The sequence below is a fragment of the Myodes glareolus genome, chromosome 12 (genome assembly GCF_982192425.1).
Source record: "Myodes glareolus chromosome 12, mMyoGla1.1, whole genome shotgun sequence".
Classification (NCBI taxonomy): Eukaryota; Metazoa; Chordata; class Mammalia; order Rodentia; family Cricetidae; genus Myodes; species Myodes glareolus.
The window spans coordinates 75,841,618-75,862,703 of NC_142037.1; the positions used below are offsets into that span (position 1 = coordinate 75,841,618).

Here is a 21,086-nt window from a genome sequence, read left to right on the forward strand (position 1 = left end):
ATGCTACCTCCAGGAAACCAACAAACTCATGGAAGCTGAACAGTCAACTACTGAATCACCCCTGGGTCAAAGAAGAAATAAAGAAAGTAATTAAAGTCTTCATTGAATTCAATGAAAATAAAGACACAACATACTCAAACCTATGGGACACAATTAAAGCAGTGCAAAGAGGAAAGTTCATAGCACTAAGTGCCCAATTAAAGAAAATGGAGAAAGCACACATTGGAGACTTAACAGCACATTTGAAAGCTCTAGAAAAAATAGAAGCAGATTCACCCAAGAGGAGCAGAAGACTGGAAATAATCAGACTGAGGGCTGAAATCAACGAAATTCAAACACAGAAAACAATCCAAAGAATCAATGAAACAAAAGCTGGTTCTTGGAAAAAATCAACAAGATCGACAAACCCCTATCCAAACTAATCAAACAGCAGAGAGAGACCATGCAAATTAATAAGATCAGAAATGAAAAGGGGGACATAACAACAGACACAGAGGAAATCAGAGAATCATTAGATCTTACTACAAAAGCCTGTATGCCACAAAATTGGAAAATGTAAAAGAAATGGACAGTTTTTTAGATAAGTATCATATACCAAAGTTGAAACAAGAACAGGTGAACAATCTAAATAGACCTGTTAGTCACAAAGAATTAGAAGCTGTTATCAAAAATCTCCCGACCAAAAAAAGCCCAGGACCAGATGGTTTCAATGCAGAATTCTACCAGAACTTCCAGGAAGAGCTAATACCTATACTCCTTAATGTATTTCACAATACAGAAAGAGAAGAATCTTTGCCAAACTCCTTTTATGAAGCTACAGTTACTCTGATACCAAAACCACATAAAGACAAAACCAAGAAAGAGAATTACAGGCCAATCTCACTCAAGAACATCGACGCAGAAATTATCAATAAAATACTGGCAAACTGAATCCAAGAACACATTAGAAAAATTATCCATTATGATCAAGTAGTCTTCATCCCAGAAATGCAGGGTTGGTTCAACAAATGCAAATCTATCAATGTAATCCATCATATAAATAAACTGAAAGAATAAAACCATATGATCCTTTCACTGGATGCTGAGAGAGGATTTGACAAAGTTCAAGACCCCTTTATGATAAAGGTGTTGGAGCAATTGGGGATACAAGGATCATACCTAAATATAATAAAAGCTATCTACAGCAAGCCTTCAGCTAACATCAAATTAAATGGAGAGAAACTCAAAGCCATTCCACTAAAATCAGGAACATGACAAGGATGTCCACGATACCTCTTCAATATAGTGCTTGAAGTTCTAGCAATAGCAATAAGAAAACATAAGGGGTTCAAGGGGATTCGAATTGGAAAGGATAAAGTTAAACTTTCGTTAGTTGCAGATGATATAATAGTGTACATAAGCGACCCCAAAAACTCTACCAAAGAATTCCTACAGCTGATAAACACCTTTAGTAATGTGGCAGGAAACAAGATCAACTTCAAAAAATCGGTTGCCCTCCTATACACAAAGGATAAAGAAGCAGAGAGGGCAATCAGAGAAACATCACCTTTCACGATAGCCACAAATAGCATAAAATATCTTGGGGTAACTCTAACCAAGGAAGTGAAAGACCTATTTGACAAGAACTTTAAGTCTTTGAAGAAAGAAATTGAGGAGGATATAAGAAAATGGAAAGATCTCCCTTGCTCTTTAATTAAGAGGATCCACATAGTACAAATGGCAATCCTACCACAAGCAATCTATAGATTCAATGCAATCCTCATCAAAATCCCATCAAACTTCTTCACAGACCTTGAGAGAACAATAATCAAGTTTAAATGGCAAAACAAAAAACCCAGGATAGCCAAAACAATCCTATACAATAAAGGAACTTCTGGAGGCATTACCATCCCTGACTTCAAACTCTATTACAGAGCAACAGTAATGAAAACTGCTTGGTATTGGCATAAGAACAGCAAGTGGACCTGTGGAATCAAATAGAAGACCTGGATATTAACCCAAAAACCTATGAACGCCTGATTTTCGACAAGGGAGCTAAACTATACAATGGAAGTAGGAAAGTATCTTTAACAAATGGTGCTGGCATAACTGGATGTCAACTTGTAGAAGAATGCAAGTAGATCCATATCTATCACCATGCACAAAACTCAAGTCCAAATGGATTAAAGACATCAACATTAATCTGTCCACTTTGAATCTGATAGAAGAGAAAGTGGGAAGTAGACTACAAGACATAGGCACAGGAGACCACTTCCTAAGTAGAACCCCAGTAGCGCAGATAATAAGAAAATCGATGAATAAATGGGACCTACTGAAACTGAGAAGCTTCTGTAAAGCAAAGGACACTGTCAGTAAGACAAAAAGGCTACCTTCTGACTGGGAGAAGATCTTCACCAACTCTTCATCAGACAAAGGTCTGATCTCCAAAATATACAAAGAACTCAAGAAACTAGACACTAAAACACCAATTAACCCAATTAAAAAATGGGGTACTGATCTCAACAGAGAATTCACAACAGATGAACTTCGAATGGCCAAAAGACCCTCAATGTCATGCTCAACCTCCTTAGCCATCAGGGAAATGCAAATCAAAACCACTTTGAGATACCATCTTACACATGTCAGAATAGCTAAACTCAAAAACACCAATGATAGCCTATGCTGGAGAGGATGTGGAGTAAGGGGAACACTCATCCATTGTTGGTGGGAATGCAAACTTGTGCAGCCACTGTGGAAATCAGTGTGGTGGTTTCTCAGGAAACTGTGAGTCAACCTATCTCAGGACCCAGCAATTCCACTCTTGGGAATATACCCAAGAGATGCCCTATCATACTACAAAAGCATTTGTTCAACTATGTTCATAGCAGCACTATTTGTAATAGCCAGAACCTAAAAACAACTTAGGTGCCCCTCAGTAGAAGAATGGTTAAAGAAGGTGTGGAACATATGCACATTAGAGTTTTACTTAGCGGTAAAAAAACAATGACATCTTGAATTTTGCATGCCAATGGATGGAAATAGAAAACGCTTTACTGAGTGAGGTAACCCAGATCCAAAAAGAGGAATATGGTATGTACTCACTCATAAGTTGATTCTAGCCTTAATTAAAGGTCTTTGAGCCAATAATTCATGATCCTAGAAAAGCTAAATAAGAAGATGAACCTGAAGCAAATCATATAGATATCCTCCTGGATATTGGAAGTAGACAAGATTGCCAGGCAAACTTGGGTGCATGGGGGGTGAGTGGTGGAAGTAAGGGTAGAGGGCTAGAGAGAAGGGAGAGGGGGAGGATTAGGGATAGCTTGGGGGAATGGGATTGGGGGGAGGGCAGACGGATGGTTATGGGAGCAGGGAGGTATATATCTCAACTAAGGGAGCCATTTTAGGGTTTGCATGAGACTTTATTCTGGAGGGGTTCCCAGGCCCAAGGAGAGGTCTCTAGATTGTTCCTTGGGCAGCAGAGAAGAGGGTGCCTGAACTGGCCTTGGCCCATAACCATACTGATGAATATTTTGCATATCACCATAGAACCTTCATCTGGCGATGGATGGAGACAGAGATAGAGACACAGATTGGAACACTGGACTTAACTCCCTAGGTCCAAATGAGAAGCAGATGGAGGGAGAATGTGAGGAAGGAAGGCAGGATCAGAGTGAACCCTCATTCGATGATGGAAGGAGATAGAGACTGAGACCCACATTGGAGCATTGGACTGAGCCCCCAAGGTCCAAATGAGGAGCAGAACTAGGGAGACCATGAAAAAGGATGTCAGGACCACGAGAAGTGTGTTCACCCACTGATACATGGGGACTGATCTATTGAAAGCTCACCAAGGCCAGCTGGAGTGGGACTGAACGAGCATGTGATCAAACCGGATTCTCAGAATGTGGCTGACATGGGGGCTGACTGAGAAGCCATTGACAATGGCACTGGGTCTTGTTTCATCTGCATGTACTGGCTTTTTGGGATCCTCGTCTGTTTGGATGCTCACCTTCCTAGACCTCGAGGGACTGGGGAGGACCTTGATACCTTGATCTTCTCATGGGGCAGGAAACCCTGACTGCTCTTAGGACTGGAGAGGGAGGAGAAGAGGTAGTGGGGGGAATGGGAGGGTATTGGGAGGATGGGAGAAAGTGGAAATTTTTATAAATAAATAAATAAGTAAATTTAAAAAAAAGTTTTATGTAGACATGGACACAGGCCAATTTGTTGGGTACAATTGTTTACCTGAACCTCCCTCTTTCTTCCTCATAAAGTGTTTGGTTATCACCACAAAGGAGTCTGACGCACATTTTCATCTATTCCAAGGCCAAAACAGTCTCTGTAGTATAAATAAAATAAACTTGAAATCCTAGTATTTTATTCAGAGGTGTAAAGAATACTTGTATTCATATTTCCAGGTATGACAGTGCACACCTTTAGTCTAAGTACTACTGATGCAGTGGCAGGAGGATCTCTGTGAATTCAAGGCCAGCCTGATCTACAGACAGAGTTCCAGGATAGCCACTCCTACGCAGTGAGAGACTGGCTTAATAATAAATAAGATTCCTTTAATTTTCTTATAATACAAGTCCTTATTTTAAGATATAATAAAATATGTGTTATAATAAAAATTGCACATGTAGTCAATATAAATGTGTATTTTAAGATATGATCAAATATGTATTATAATAAAAATAGCGCATCTAGTCAAATCAGCGTATCAGCGAGTCTACAGATTGCTCAGGAACAAAATATAACTGATAGTGACACTTGCTATTATGATAATTAATGGATTAACTAGAAATGATAGCGTAATAGAGGATGCTGTCTGCATGGTTTTTTCCTTGAAATATATAAAGAACACAAGCCCTTACTGCCTTTATGTCCTAATTCTCAAATCAGTCCTTTCTTAGTCGTAAGAAAGCTACAGTGTTTATAGCATCACACACACACACTAAGAAAGGCATAGAAAAGTGAGTGAAGTTTTCTTTGTACTCTTTTTTTCTTTTGTTTTGTCTAGTAATAGAACATTTTCAAGACCGTCTCCACTCCGTAATCCCATTCCCAACCCTCAGGATCATTCCTAATGCTGCCACAGAATACCAGTTGTGGCCTCTCTCCACAGTGCCACCTGTCAATCTCACAGACCAACACCGCGATCTCTCTTCCCCCAGCTTACAAAACCAACTAGTAGTCCCCATTAACATAACAGCAAACAGGACACTCAAAAAGGAAACAAAATACACAAAATTCTCTGTAAGAGTCTAAATTAGAGGTCTCTCCCTTCAGAGTCTGGGGAATCATGCTTAAAATGGGGAGGAAAGATTCCAGGAGTCAGAGAGAATAAAGGACACAAGGAGAATATTGCCCACTGAATCAACTCAGTAGGGCTTAAATGAGCTCACAGAGACTAAAGTAGCAAGCACAGGGACTACTTAGGACTTCGTCAGGTACTTTGTATATACAATACTGTTAGCTTCATTTTCCTATGGAACTCCTAACAGTGGGAGCAGGTGTGGCCCTGACTCTTTTCCCTGCTTTTGGGAATCTTTCCCTTCCCTTTTGCTCTTTCCCTCTTTCTCTTCTGTTGACTTACCCAGTCCAGCATCTATATGATGGCTTTCATCTTGTCTTGCTGCATCTTGTTTTGTTATATTTTTTTTTTCATTTGGAGGACTATTCTCTTCTGGAAGGAAATGGAGCGGAGTAGATCTTGGGGATTAGGAAGGTGGGGGAGGGCTGGAATGACATGGGGAAGAAGAAACTGTGGAATATTATTATATGAGAAAAAATCTATTCTCAACAGTAAAAAATAGATATAAAATATTTTCATGTAGCTTTACATACTATGTGCACATATATGCATTTTATGAATGTGTGTGTGTATGTGTGTGTAGCATGAATATATCTGTGAATGTGTAAGAAAACCACATAAAGTTTAAGGAACAAATAAGCTTCTCAAAAATTAGATTTGTCTATGATAATATTTAAACAAAGATTTCATTTTAAGTGGAGGTTTTTAAAATATTTATTAAGACAGACTTCAGAAATAATAAAAACATTCATAATTGACAAAGCTTATGGTAAGGACTTCTACACTGCCCTAATGCAACTGAGTTGTTCAATGACAGGAATTTAATAAATATCACTTTTATATTAATCACAATGTATTTAAATACCAAATAATAACTTGTTAAAATAAACCAAAGAATGAAATTTGAATCCATAGATTAATATGTGTAGTGGGCAGTACAATATAATAAGTTTGAAGAAATGGAGACACAAGCAAACAGCTCAGCTTCACAGTTTGATTCCCACAAGTGTAGAGTGTTCTGAAATAGATTGCAGTGGGGAACATTCATAAGACTAATTTTGATAGCATGTCATTATTGTTCTTAATCCTTCATTCTCGGACGATCAACAATACAGAGCCTTTCCTTTTGTGTTTCACGCCCCATGTTACACTAGAAGTGCACTAATTTATTTTCTTTTAATAAGTTCTTTTAGTATTGCTTGAAAGAATTGGGCTGAGAGATAGGAAACAGTGTTTTGGAGACTTGCTTTTCAATTCAGACTATCCTCTAACTTTTACTATATTAGAGATCTCTGTACAGATATTTTACAAAAGAGTTCAGAGGCCAAAAAATTTGAAAATGAGTAATTCAGAAAAAGTCAGTGTTTAGATAGATGATTAAGAAATAATTGTTTGTTTAAAGAATTTTATTGTTTATGGAAATGACTATATTCTTCCCTAATTAAACTTATTTTATGTGCTTACTGTGGAAAATGTGTATATATTGAACATTCTTGTATATTCACTTAAATATGTTGTGAAAGCTTGTTCTTGCAAATTAATTAATTTTGAGATAAGCATTCTTTTGTTTTGCAAAATTTTGTCATATTAAGATGAGGGATTATGTCGTACTAAACTGGAGAGGATAATACAGTATTTACCTTCTTTGTATTCATGAGGAGAATTTCCTCACCATAAGTTCCTGCTTATTTAAATGTGTCCACAGAAGCACAAGTAAGTCCAAGGTCAGCAGTGGGCAGGGATGTGAGTTTCTGAGTTTAACTCTGGTAACACACGTGCTGATTACATATGCAGTGTTGCTGGAAGAAGAAAATGAGAAATCACTGGGCTTTCTTCTCAACTTTATGACGAAACTAAAGTCTCTTTAAAAATACAAACCTAGTCTTTAGAAACAGTGGAATAGGGTAGAGTGTCATGTCTTATCTGCTACTGATTTTGTAATTTTAAATACTCTAAGTAAGATGAAAATAACTTTTCGCAGAATTTCCCATGTGATTCTACCACTTTCCTTTCTAATCTGTGGATCACCCATATTTAGTCTCCAATTTTGCTCACATATGAACATTTAAAACACATAAGGGAAGTGAATATATTGTAATGTATTTAAAATAAATTTTATTATATTGAAAAATGAATATAATTTAATTACAACTATTTTCTTATGATGAAATTATTAAAAGTATGAAGAGTTTTGATGTTTCACTTTCCAGTAACTGATAAGTAACACCTTTGATATTACCCTTTATTTAAAATTTGCTTCTACTCTTTAAGGCTATTTATGATTATCAATATTATGAAATGCTTCATTTACTATTTTGTTTTCCTAATTTATTTATTCTTATTAATGTTTTCTTAATTTTCAAAATTTGACCATAATCTATCCAGCTCTTTTTTCTAAACTATATATGGAAAAAATCAAATATACATTTATGTATTTTCATATATTAATATATGATTTATGTCTTGTGTATAGATTCTTAGAGCTGAAATGCTAGTGAGAACTCATTTGTGCCACTGGAATATAGGCCTTAACCTTTATTCTGTCCTCACTGGGATACAAGTGTGATGCTTCCATGTTCAGGATCCAATTTTGTAAGCACAAAAATGATAAATATAATAATGGAAAACAAACATAAGTGAAAAGTCAGGTGTGATATAAAAGAATCATGATCCCTCTACTGCATATTCTCCATCTTACCTGCATAACAGAAATTAATCCTTATTTGGCTAAAAAAAGAACTGGTAAAAGCAACCTATATTGGGATGCAAGATCATGGGAATCAAGGTGTGAGTATACACTTTTTCTTAAGTGGCCACAAAACAATAGTTTTCACTAGTTAAAATTTGTAAACCTTGAAAATCTTTCCCCTGTGACTTGTTTTTGCCTGGGAGACAGCTTTGGCAGTTTGGAATTATTTTTCCCCATTTAACCCCCTCCCCATTTTTTTTATAAACCTTATGGCAACCTGCTAGTTAGTATGTTACTTTCACAGCACAGCTTTTAAAAAGATTGGAATGCAATTTGCCTGCATAGGTGGGCATGCTGCTTCCAGAAGACATGGGTTACTCAACGAAAATCCCTGTACAAAGCAGGGCATTGGCCATTGAGGCTGCAGTGTACTTCATAACAACACAGGATGTTACCTTCGTCATAGCTACCAGGTAAAACGCTATTACTATAGACAGTACATGCTTTATCTTCAGAACGTAAAGATCTCCTCCCTTCTGACTAGCATTCACAGTACCTTAAAATACTATTTAGGCTGCTGGGAAATAAAACACTGAATGTTCTATAATGTACTAGACCATGCATGCTTCAGTACCAACCTGCCAGGCAAGCTTCATTTACTGGTGCAATAGTGCTGAGACTGTTAACAGGATGACCAACAGTTTGCTGATTCATTTGAAGCCTACTCCACAGGAAACTATTTTAAGCCTGGTACTATATTTCTGGACCACAGCCATCAACTTGCGGTCATACTCCACAATGAAGAGCCTGCTATTGTTATTCTCCTTACCGGCCGTACTGTCAAATTGCCTTCTATTTATATTTATGTCATACCCATTGATTCAGTCTAATCTCAACATTAGTCAGATGGGGCTTCTTTTTGCAGAGGACTGTAGTGAGTAGAAAACATATATAGCTGACTTAAGTTCTGAGAATGAGAGACTGAGACTGAACCCTAAACAGAATATTTTTATTAACTCTGCCACCACTAGTGACTTGGGAAACAAGACAGAAGAGGAGGCAGAAAGGATGTAGAAGCCAGAGGGTGAGGATAAGTGCTATGAATTGCTATTCTGGATATTATGTAATCTTCATTCCCCAACTCATACTATGGAGCTTTTAGCAATAGATAGATGTTAGGGGGAGACAGAAGAATCATTGATTCTTTATTGATGATATGGGAACTGATATTTTTCTATGCTTCAGTAAATGGCCTTGGGGTCAATCAGGCTATATAGACAAATACTATTTAAAAAAAACAGAGCATATACCAATAAATATAAATTTTTATATGTGTGTGTGTTTGGGTATGCATGTGTAGGCATGTGCATACTGCAAAGCATGTGTGGGAGTCATAAGACAACCTGCGGAAATGGGTTCTGACCTTCCACCATGGAGGTGCTACAGTAAATATTTAGGAGGTATGTCTTCACTGCAAGTATATTTGCCATTGACCTATCTACTGATGCCAGTAAATATCTGTACAGGAGTGACATAAGCAGCAATATTAATTTAACGGGTAAAGACGATAAAATTTTTCTCATTGTTTTCAGTGAAATGCAAGTGCTTGTGATTAGAAGTGATTTTTTTTCTGTACAAGAATGTCTACAGAGATAGCTACAACTAGCAATTCCACAATTCTATTAGTTTTTTATATCTAGACTCCCTTGTCCCTCTCCAAATATTTACAATATAAATATTATCACTATTTTTTATATATCTAAACTCTTCAATAATGATAAGCTTTTTGAAGGCAAATATGGTATCATATTTCATATGTCCTTTAATCCAATGTGGTAAATACTATAAAATGAATTTATAGTCTATAAAAGTGTTTATAATTTATAAAAGAATGGTATTCCATACATACTTTTAAGGCCAAAACCATTACATTAATTTAAAAAAAAAAGAAAAAGAAAAAGAAAAAGAAAAAGAAAAAGAAAAAGAAAACGCTTTACTGAGTCAGGTAAGCCAGACCCAAAAAGAGGAATAAGGTATGTATTCACTCATAAGTGGATTCTAGCCATAATTAAAGGTCTTTGAGCCTATTATTCGTGATCCTAGAGAAGCTAAATAAGAAGGTGAACCTGAAGAAAATTCAGGTAGTTTTCCTCCTGAAGATTGGAAATAGACAAGAGTTCCAGGTAACCAAGGGTGCATGGGGGGTTGGGAGGGTAGTTGGAAGGGTAGGAGGTTAGAGAGAAGGGAGCAGGGGAGAAATGGGAAATGCTCGGGGGACTGGGAGTGGGGGAGGGAGGAAGGATAGATATGGGTTCAGGGAAGAATATATCTCAACTATGGAAGTCAGTTTAGGGTTTACTAGAGACTTGATTGTAAATGGAATCCCAGGTCCAAGGAGAGATCCCCAGATTGTTCTCTGGACAGAGGAGAGGGTGCCTGAACTGGCCTTGGCCCATAACCATACTGATGAATATTTTGCTTATCACCATAGATCCTTCATCTGGCAATAGATGGAGACAGAGATGGGGTCCCACGTTGGAACACTGGACTTAACTCCCTAGGTCCAACCGAGAAGCAGCAGGAAGAAGAACGTGAGCAGGGAGGGCAAGATCAGAGGGAAACTTCATCCGGCAATGGATGGCGATGCAGACGGAGACCCACATTGGAGCACCGGACTGAGCTCCCCAAGGTCCAAAGGAGGAACAGAAGGAGGAAGAACATGAAAAAGCAAATCAGAACGGCAAGGGGAGCGATCACCCACTGATACAAGGCGACTGATCTAATGAGAGTTCACCAAGGCCAGTTGACTGGGACTGAAGGAGCGCTTGATCCAACCAGAGTCTCTGGAGGAGGCTGGAATCTCTGAATGTGGCTGGCCTGAAGTCTTTCTAAAAAGCCATTGACAATGACTCTGGGACTTGTTTCCTCTGCATATTCTGGATCTTTGGGGATCCAGTCTGATTAGATACTCACCTTCCTGGTCCTGGAGGGAGGGGGGAGGAACTTGAACTACCCACAGGGCAGGAAACCCTGACTGCTCTTAGGGATGGAGAGGGAAGAAGAGAGGGAGTGTGGGGAGTGGGAGGGTGTTGGGAGGAGGGGCGAAAATGGAAACTTTTATATTTTAATAAACTTTGAAAAAAATACACATATTTATATAAATTAAAAATTTACTTTCCATATACACACATATAAAAAAACTGTGTTCCCTTTCCTCATATCCACATAACTGCTTGCTGTCACTTATTTTTTGACCTTAGCCATTCTGACAAATACAAGATGAAATGGCAAAGAATTTTTGATATTTAGCTATATTATAATGAATGATGTTGAATAATTTTTTATTAATTTGTAGTTATTACTTTGAGAATTTTCTGTTTAGTTCCATGCCCACAATTTATATTTGGGCTGTTGATTTTCTTGATGCTATCTTTTTGAGCACTTCATGTATTTTGGGCACCAATCCTCTATCAAATATATAAAATTATGAATTTTTTTTTCTCATTCTGTACAGAGGTACTAAAAATGTTACAAATGGATATAACACATGATCCCACTCTACAATTTATGGGAATACTTGGAAGGATTCAATACCTTACTTTTGGGATACTTGTTTGTTTACATTCATTCTTTTTCTACTCATCATTGTAAACAGATATGAAGAATCAGAAATTTTAAACAAGCTAGATGCCTATAAATGGAGAATAATACTGTGGTTTATACAATCAATGAAATATTGTCAAACAATGTATAAAACAATAGTTTTATATCCACGTGAAAATAGATGGAATTGGTGATAATTGTTCTGAGTAAGATAACTCAGACCCAGAAAGAAAGATACCAAATTATGTCATATGTGCAAGCTAGCATAGAATCTGCTGATGCTTGTTTAATTTGCAGTGCCCATAGAACACAGAAATCTAGTAAGAGGTGTGAACAGTGATAGCTAGGAGATGAGTATCGGACCGAGGTCATGATCTTGACCTCCACTCACTCATATAATCCCTCCTCCCTCTCCTTGAATACACTCCTGGACCTCTGCCTGCTGCTTGGATGTGGATCTATGCCTTTGCTTCCATCAGTTACTGGATGAAGGTTTTATGATGACAGCATAGCCACCAATCTGATTACAGGGGAAGGCCAGTTTAGGCAACCTCTTCACAATTGCTATAAGTCTTATCTGGGATCATCCTTGTAGATTCCTGGGAATTTCCATAGAACAAGGTTTCTTCCTAACCCCATGATGGTTCCCTCTATCAAAATATCTCTTTCCTTGCTCTCCTACCCTATCACTCCCTAACTCGGCCATCTATAATAGAAACTGCTTGTTCTTTTCCAGGATGCCCAGACCTGAGTAATTATACAGAAATGTATTAATTGCAGCACTGTTTGAACTATTAGTAAGAAGCCTGAGCTAATATCGAATCTTAAATTAACCCATTTATATGGCATTCATGGCTGTGGCTTACTGGAAAGGTTCCAACAGCAGCATCTTTCTCCTTCTGCAGCTCCATGGAATCTCTCTGACTCTGCCTACTCTCTATCTCTATCTCTGTTCTGACTTCCTGCCTTGCTTTACTCTGCTAAACCATTGGCCCAAACAGCTTTATTCATCAATCCATAAAAGCATCCAATAAACAGAAGAACATTCCACAACAACCATTCTGTTCCCTCATGTTTTCATCCTCCATCCCCTCCCCTTTACTACTCTCCAGCCCCTGGTTTACCCAGGAGATTCCTACATTTCCGCTTTCCAGGGTGATCCATGTGAAGCCCAGAAAGACAAACAAGTGTGTACTTTTTCAAAAGTGGATACTAGAGGTAAAGCAATGGATAACCAGACCACAACCCATCACTACTTGATGAAGACATTACTACTGAAGATACTACATACCATAGTTATAGGACATGAACTAATTTCACATGAAAACTTCATCCATTTTGACCCTCAGTGCTGGAAGTTTCTATATAGGTTTCTGGGGGAATAGATGACAAACAGTCTTATCCAATTGCCAATTTTATTGACTTACAATAAAAGTTGGCCTTGTGAGATACACACAGTGATCCAACACTGATAGAAATATTTATTAGATTCAAAGCCTGCCCCTGTTGTATAAAATAAACCCAGTGCTTGATACTATCAACCTGCCTAATCATGTGGTTGTATAAACTAGAACATATAATCACACATACATATAGACACACATATTCATAGATAAAAAATAAACCTCAAAAACATTACAAAAGCTAGGGATATAATTCAGTTGGCAGTTTACTTGCTGAACAAGCATCAAACTCTAGTTTTAACTCTAGAGCTGCATGTACTAAGTATGAGGGCTCAACTTTGCTCATATAAAATCCAGGAGAAAAGCCAAGAATATCAGAAGTCCAAGGTCACTGTCTGTAGCTACAGAGTTCTAGTCTAGCCTAGACTACAAAAGATCGTCCTGAAAAATAAATAGATAAATCAATAAAAGACAAAGAAAGAAAGATAAAGTGATCAAATTCATGACATACATTCATGATAAGCATGAGATATAGTGACAGAGGATCTAGGAAAAGATCAAAGCGAGGTTGCATCTCTATTGATGTATCATCTGTCACCGAAAGTTTACACCACTAGTAACAGAGGATATAATAAAAGATTAAAGCAGTGCTGCGCTTTCATTGATGTATTTTCTTGTCTTTGGAAGTTTAGGCTATTGTTTTCTCAACACCTCAAGTGAGAAAATAAATGCCTTCTAGATATATAAGAAGTTTCTTTTGGCCAAGGCAATTTAGTATCTGTTCCAGCAGATGACATAGGCAATTTTTCATCCTTTCTGAGACCACCTGAACAACTGTCCTTGTGTGCTTAAATGATTATTGAAATAGCTCTTTGTAAGTGTTTACCTGAAGGCTATAGAAAAAGTGAGGTGTCTTCTCAATTTCGCAGAAATTCAATTTTGTAAAGTTGATTTTAAGCTCTATTACACCTAAACTCTATTTTCTCCATTTTTTTTTCAGGTGGAACAAGTGAGTGTTCTGTTGGAGAAGCAATATGTGGTGTCAAAAAAGGATTTGGTTTCCTGTCATCAAAACAGTGAAACATAGCTCATGGATAATCTATTCATGCCACTCTAAGGTGAGTAAACAAACAAACAAATATGCAAAGGATCTTTTGGAAACAGAGGTGACATGCAAACATACAGAGATATGTGCCACATATTTGACAGGAATTTTGTTTCTTACTGATGTCAGATTTTTTCCTAACATTCCTGGGAAATTCCTGGCAGTGTCTCATGTTTTCAAGCTTATGCTTCCAGCATTCTCCCAGGAAATGCTATCTCATCCACTGCTTGGAAAAGCACCCAAAATCTTGCTCAAACTTCTTCTGCTTTTGTTTCTACTGTTTCACCCTGGCTTACTGAGAAATTGATTTCCACATCGTCATTGTCTGTACTTTCTTGTAGAATGAATGGAAACTCTGTAAGTGCAGACATTCCACACGTAAGGAATTAGTAAGTAAATAATGGGTAACTGAATAAATAATATATTTTGCATTTAGAATTTCCCATTTCTTCTTCAGAGAAAAAAAGAAAATATGTCTGCTTTAGAAGGAAATCTTTGTGGTATGAAATGACTACTAGTGTGGAAAAAATATGTATAACTGTGTAAAATAATGAGAGATTATAATATAAAACTGGAGCTTCAGAGAAGAGCAATTAAAAATTTGTTTGGTCAGATGTGTAAACTATTCCAACATTGTATAAAGCCAGCTGATTTTAGATACTGTAGAAGTTAACTTCTCTACTGGTCTGTAAAGTTCTGACACTTTGTTCACTATCAATTTTCTCAAAAAATCTTTGTCTGATTTGTGTATACTATGTTTTCTTCCAAACAATTGTGCTAGTATGTTGCTTATTAGAAACAGTTAAGTTTCACAAAGTAGTGACTATTAAAAACATAGCAACTATAGCAAATATTTCACTTTACAAATAAGTGAGTTATTGATTGGAGTTGGTTTCTCCATCTCAACTTTGTAGAGTTTATCAACTACCAACTAACAAATATTTATTGAACCAAATTGATGTAAACTTCATATATATAAATTTAAATATCTAAATTCCAATTGATTAATAAGGGTTATTTTTCATTTTCCTTGTTATTAAAGCAGAATTTTTATAAGAAAGAAGTAAACTGGAAGTGATTTTTAAAAATATTGATTGTCTATATGGATTCCTGTCAGATGTTTGACCTTCTTTAAATGTATCTCTTTCCTCATGGAGTGCATTAAATCCTAGAAGACTGATCAACTCCTGAGAGAAAGAGAAGGGCACTATCTGACCCTCCTGAATAGCAAAGACTTGTGATGGGAACAAATAATGGGAATGAACGAGGTCATGGAGCCTTCAAATTCTTCCTGGCCACCTTTCTATAGTTTCAATGACAAGCAGCTCTCATGCTCAGGCTCATTTTAGTTAGCTCACTTAAGCCTCAGTCTCACCTTAGCCAGCTCTCAGACATACTGATAATTTGTTCTTACAAAGATCCTAACAGCCACCCCAGGAAAAATTATCTAGAAGATGATTCCATTTGTGCAATTGTGCAGCTAATGAACTGGAAGAGCTGGTCTCTGCCTTCTCTGAAAGAATATTCTGATGATGCTGTTAATATTTGATAACATGGAAAGATGAGAGAAAAAGAAGGTAATATAAAGTATTTCTGAAATTTTGGTTGCAGCTCTGAGGCAAAAGAGTATGGCTTCCTTATTCCTTAATAACGGAGCAATATGGACCAAGGTAGAAAAAGACAAGATCTCCTGAGTAAACTGGTAGCATAGGGATCTTGGGTGAGGGTTGAAGGGGAGGGGAGAAGCAGGGAGGGGAGCAGAGAAAAATGTAGAGCTCAATAAAAATCAATAAAATAAAAAAATAAAAATAAAAAAGAATAGAAGGGTTAGGAATAAGATTATTCCCAAAGAGCGCAGACAGATATTGAGAACTCAGCCATAGAGTGTGTAAACATCATTTCTAGATGTCAATTTAGTATAACTACTGAAGAAACTCATTTTATCAAGTGTCAAGAAAAGAGAAATTTTCATGTGAGAAATGCAATAGTGTTATTGATCACATGATCTTTAATATATGGGTTATTGAAAGATGTATTCTGAAACAAATATGCAAACTTATCTATCATTTCTACATTCCATCTATCCATGTATTCCAGTCCCTGGCTGAAAAGGAAAGTAACTAAATTTTGAAGCAAGGTGGAAGGGATGGCTCAGTAGTTTTGAATCATTGCTGTCTTTGTAGATGTCTGAAATTTGGTCCCCAGAACACATGTCCAACAGCTCACAATTACTTGTATCTCTAGGCAACAGAGGACTTGACACGTCCTTCTGGCAACCATGAACACCCACCACTCACACACAAAAACCCACACACAGATACATATATACTCATGAGTTAAAAGATAAATTAAAATTTAAATTAAAAAAGCTTTTAGCTTTACTTTTGCTTCTTTCAAACATTTCTCTGTATTTAAAAGTAATGGTATTTTCTTAGACCACAAGGTCATTTGTTCAATATAATGTAAACTAATGTAAACTGATTCCATAATTGAAAATAAATCTAATTATGGAGCTTATAATACTAATGAATAAAGGAGCCCTTTTTGCAGTTGTAGTTTTTTTGTAATGTACTTTGAAGCCTGGGCAAATCATTATATGTATGTACTAAATATATTTTGCATAATGTAGTCATTTTTAAAAAGATATTATTAACTTTCTATATTTTATTTTCTTTAAAATAGTTTGTGCTTGTGGCTTAATCCAGGTGTTACAGACTTAGCAACTTTAATTTTTAATGTTTGCATATAACTGGCTCTGGTCCCTGTCATTCTCACCAGCTGCACGCCCAAACAGCTGTGGCTCCCTTTCTACAGAGCAGTTTCTAGGGAGTTATATTTAAAGGAGAGTGAAATGCCGTCGCTAATCATAACTGCAATCTGCTCCGCAGCAGTTTTTACACTCTACTGACACTCCCTACTGTGTTTTGCCAATAGTCTTACCCTTTCTTCCATTTCTCTAATTTTTGTTTTAAACCCATTAAACTGCTGGTTAACTGAATTAATTTTTAGAGCATATCACTCTGGCACATTTTACCCTGGAGGAAATGTGTTGTTTATACTGATTTTTAATATCAAGATTGAGTAATTTCTCCAAGTTTTAGTGAGGTTAACTTTTATGGAGACAATGAGGGACATTGAATCCCTTGTGGGACTAATGGTTTATCCTCTTTACTGTAAATAAGAAGATGTGGGAAAGGCCCTCAACTCACATAAGCACAGAAACTTTTTCATATGTTTTAGACCCAGACTTTCTCTGCACCTCTATTTCATGATACATATACTGAAATATCAAAGGCATCCTTCATTTAAGAGAGGTGTCAAATGGCCACTAATCTTGCAATGCACTTCTAATGTACAGCTACACAAAATCAATTTGTGAACCTCTAGCTCTGATACTTACTCTGATAACATGTCAGCCAGGCGGTGGTGGCACACGCCTTTAAACTCAGAACTCAGGAGGTAGAGGCAGGCAGGTCTCTTTGAATTCAAGACCAGCCTGGTCTACAAAAGTTAGTTCCAGGACAGGCTCGAAAAAAAATAGTGATAGGTATCTTGTCTCCTGGACAAAAGGAGCCAACCTGGTGCCTGCATGGAGCTGTCAAAGGTCCAGTCTGTGCCTACCCAATAAAGAGTGACCAAGCACTATTTCCTGAGCAACAAACAGCAGGCACTATCAGAGGTCCTGATGATGCCTAGCCAATAAGAGATGAGCCTGAAATGTCAGCTGTCAATGGATCAGAATGTCTGGGTGCTGGGAGAATATATAAGTTTTTTCTTGCTGTTAAATAAATGAGTCTGCTGTAAAATCTCTTACCTGATTCCCAGCATCTGTGTCTCTGGACATCACAACTTTTCACCCTCTCCCCCAGGAAAGACTTTAGGACCCAGCAAAACGTGGCACCCAGACAGGGACTTGAACCCTTTGGTTCATATCCTCACTCTTTCTGGAGAGAAAACTGTCAATGCTATCAAGGCCTTTAAGTCGGCCATTGTAGTTATGGGGGTATCTTGGGCACTTAAGACTGATAATGGCCCTGCCTATGCTTCTCAAAATTTCAATGACTTTCTGACCTCTTGGAAGATTTCCCATACCACTGGCCTGTCTTACAATTCACAGGGAGGAGTCACTGTGGAGGAGATCAACAGAGTTCTTAAGGAGCTGTTGGCCAGGACTATCTTTCCAGAGGCTAAAGGAGATCCTCACCTGGCCTAAACAGAGGTCCTTTTCCATACGAACTTCCTCAGTATTGATGACAAGGGCCTCAGCCCAGCTTACAAGCACTGTGCATCCCTGCCAAGGAACATACCCCTGTTCCTGGTGAGATGGAGAGAACCTATCTTGCTCCAACGGCCACCTCCAGCCTCCCTGGTAACCTGGGGGAGAGGGTATGTTGTGTTTTTTCTCAGATTGCCACAATGCCAATATGGGACCCTGTAAGAGATGTATGTCTATCCATGGATCAGCCTGCTTCCACCAATAAGGGAATAACCCAGAATGAGTAATGTATATTACTCCTTTTTCTTCCTCTCATTGTCATAGTGAATTTATTTTTTCACATTTTTTTATTTTTCCATTCAAAAATTTACACTTCCTCCCCTCCTCTCATCTCCCCACTCCCCCACTTACCCTCCTCCGTCCCCCTCCCTGCTTGAGAGAGGGCAGGGAACCCTGACCTATGAGCAGTCCAAGGCTCTCCCCTCTATATCCAGGCCTAGGAAGCTTTGCATCCAAATAGACTAGGGTTCCAAAAAAGCCAGTATATGCAGTAAAAACAAGCCCCAGTGCCTTTATCAATGGCTTCTCAATCAGTCCCCATTATTAAGGTCAGAGGTTATGGCCTTTGACTACTCATTTAAAAAAAATGTTTGGCATAATATAAAATGGCTATTGGATCCCTCCTGGATGTTCATACATGCATTAATTGGTGGTTTTGTTAGCCCTTATTCTCCTTATGCAGCCAATCTGACAATAGTAGAGAGCAACTAAAGCAATTCTTCAGGTGTTAATGACTCTTAGGCATCCTTCTATCAGTTCTCCACAGGAAATTTGGGGCAGAAGGTCTGTGTCATCAGCTGGAGAGAGGAGGGGGCAAAGGAATGATGGAGAATTCCCCTATGTATGCTGTGAATACCATTAGTTAATAAAGAAATTGCTTTGGGCCTATCACAGGGCAGAATAGAGCAAGGCGGAAATTCCAGATATAGAGGACAAAATTAGGCAGAGACAGGGAGAAACTATGTAACCACCAAAGGAGAAAGACATGACCTGCCAGCTGGAACGTTGGTAAACCACCAGCCTCATGTTAAAATATAAAACAATAGAAATGGGTTAATTCAAGATGTCAGAATTAGCTAGAAATATGCTTAAGCTCTTGGCCAAATAGTATTGAAAATAATATAGTTTAGTTTCTGTGTGATTAATTTGGATCTTGGAAGGTGGGAAATGAATGAACAGCCTCTGATTATAATGAGAGGCTACCACCAGTGATCTGGTGGAACCTCGGGAATGAGACTGGGGACCAGGTTTGGAGGAAGAGACAGATGTAAAAGATCTGCCATTACCCTCAGTGCCTCCTTCGCTGGAAGGAATATTTTTGTTATGGAATCCTGAATACAGAGTGAAGATATCTCTGTTTTACCTCACCTGTCTCAGACATCTTCTGAATGGTTTCATTAAAAAGACTCTCTCTGCTTCTTATCTACTAATCTACTATGATGGGAAGAAGCTCCCTCAATTAAATACCCTGCCACCAAAAAAAAAAAAAAAGATGAATAGTCAATAGCTAGGCAGAAGACGATAGCTGGGGCATCCAGGGAGAGAGAGGAACTCAGGGAAAAAATCTCAGGGGGAGAATTTGCCAGCAAAACTCAGAGAAATTCAAATAGACACTACTAGGTAGAGGTAACAAATCATGCAGAAGAATATAGATTAATATAAACTGATTAATTTAATTCTTAGCGCTAATTGGGAAAAAGCCTAAGCTAAGTCCATGCTTTCGTAGTTAATAAAATGTCTTTGTGTCATTTTTCAGGAGATGGCGATCCAAAGAAAGACCTGCTATATATTGTCTTTTAGAATATTATTTTATTATGGTTTACTCTTGATTGTGCATTCTGCAGTCTTACTTAATTGTTATATCTAAATTAGATGACCAATTATTTTACAGTTTCTGTGTAAGGACTCAAACACACTAAGAACAATAAAACCACTCTCCCATTTACGCTTTTTATTTATTTTTATTCTTCTATCGTGCTTCCCCCAGGTACAGAATGATAGTAACATGAAATTTCAGCTCTTTTTATTTGTTCTCTATTGTTGGAGTCATCTACGCGTTCTTGTATTAGTTTTTGTTCCTCTGTTTAATACAGGGCTCACGAATCCCTCCTGCTCAGTGTGTGCCTGTGTAGAAGAATTGGTGTGGAGAATAGGTGAAGACAAATGCCTGGCTGTTCTTTGGAGATTTTGTGTCCGGAAAACTTGGCATTTTATCTTTTGTAAGTTATTTTCTCCCTAAAATGTGGATACCATAGCACATTTCATCACCAACATACATGATGACTGAAGCAGAACTCAGTTCTAAATGCTTCTTCAGTTGAATGGGGACATTTTTCTTTACCAAGAAGGGTGCAGTCTCATTTATCATTTTTCATTTTCTTAAATGTATGCAATATGCAAATTAAAAATCCCTATGAGTCTTAAAATCACATTATTTTTCTTTGTGTGACAGAATCAGTCTTAATTACAAAGTTTTTAAAACTCAAAGGGTAGTATTATAAATCCACTTAGGATCACTGTCACATATTTACAGGAAGAAGAATAGATAGAGTATAAATAAAAAAATATAATAAAAGATCAGTAATACCGAGTGTATCTGTGCAGACATATAAATGTCCAGATATATAAATGCATGCATGTCAATACAAAAAAGTGAAGTAATTTGTCAATATATAATACTACTAGTATATGGAACATTAATTTTGGGCATTTCT

At 37.5% G+C, this 21,086-nt stretch overlaps 1 pseudogene; it reads left to right on the plus strand.

The window, feature by feature from the left end:
* LOC125392266 (protein SGT1 homolog pseudogene) overlaps nucleotides 1-18,309 on the plus strand; it is a 47,397-nt pseudogene extending 29,088 nt beyond the window's left edge.
* Nucleotides 18,310-21,086: the final 2,777 nt, after the last annotated feature.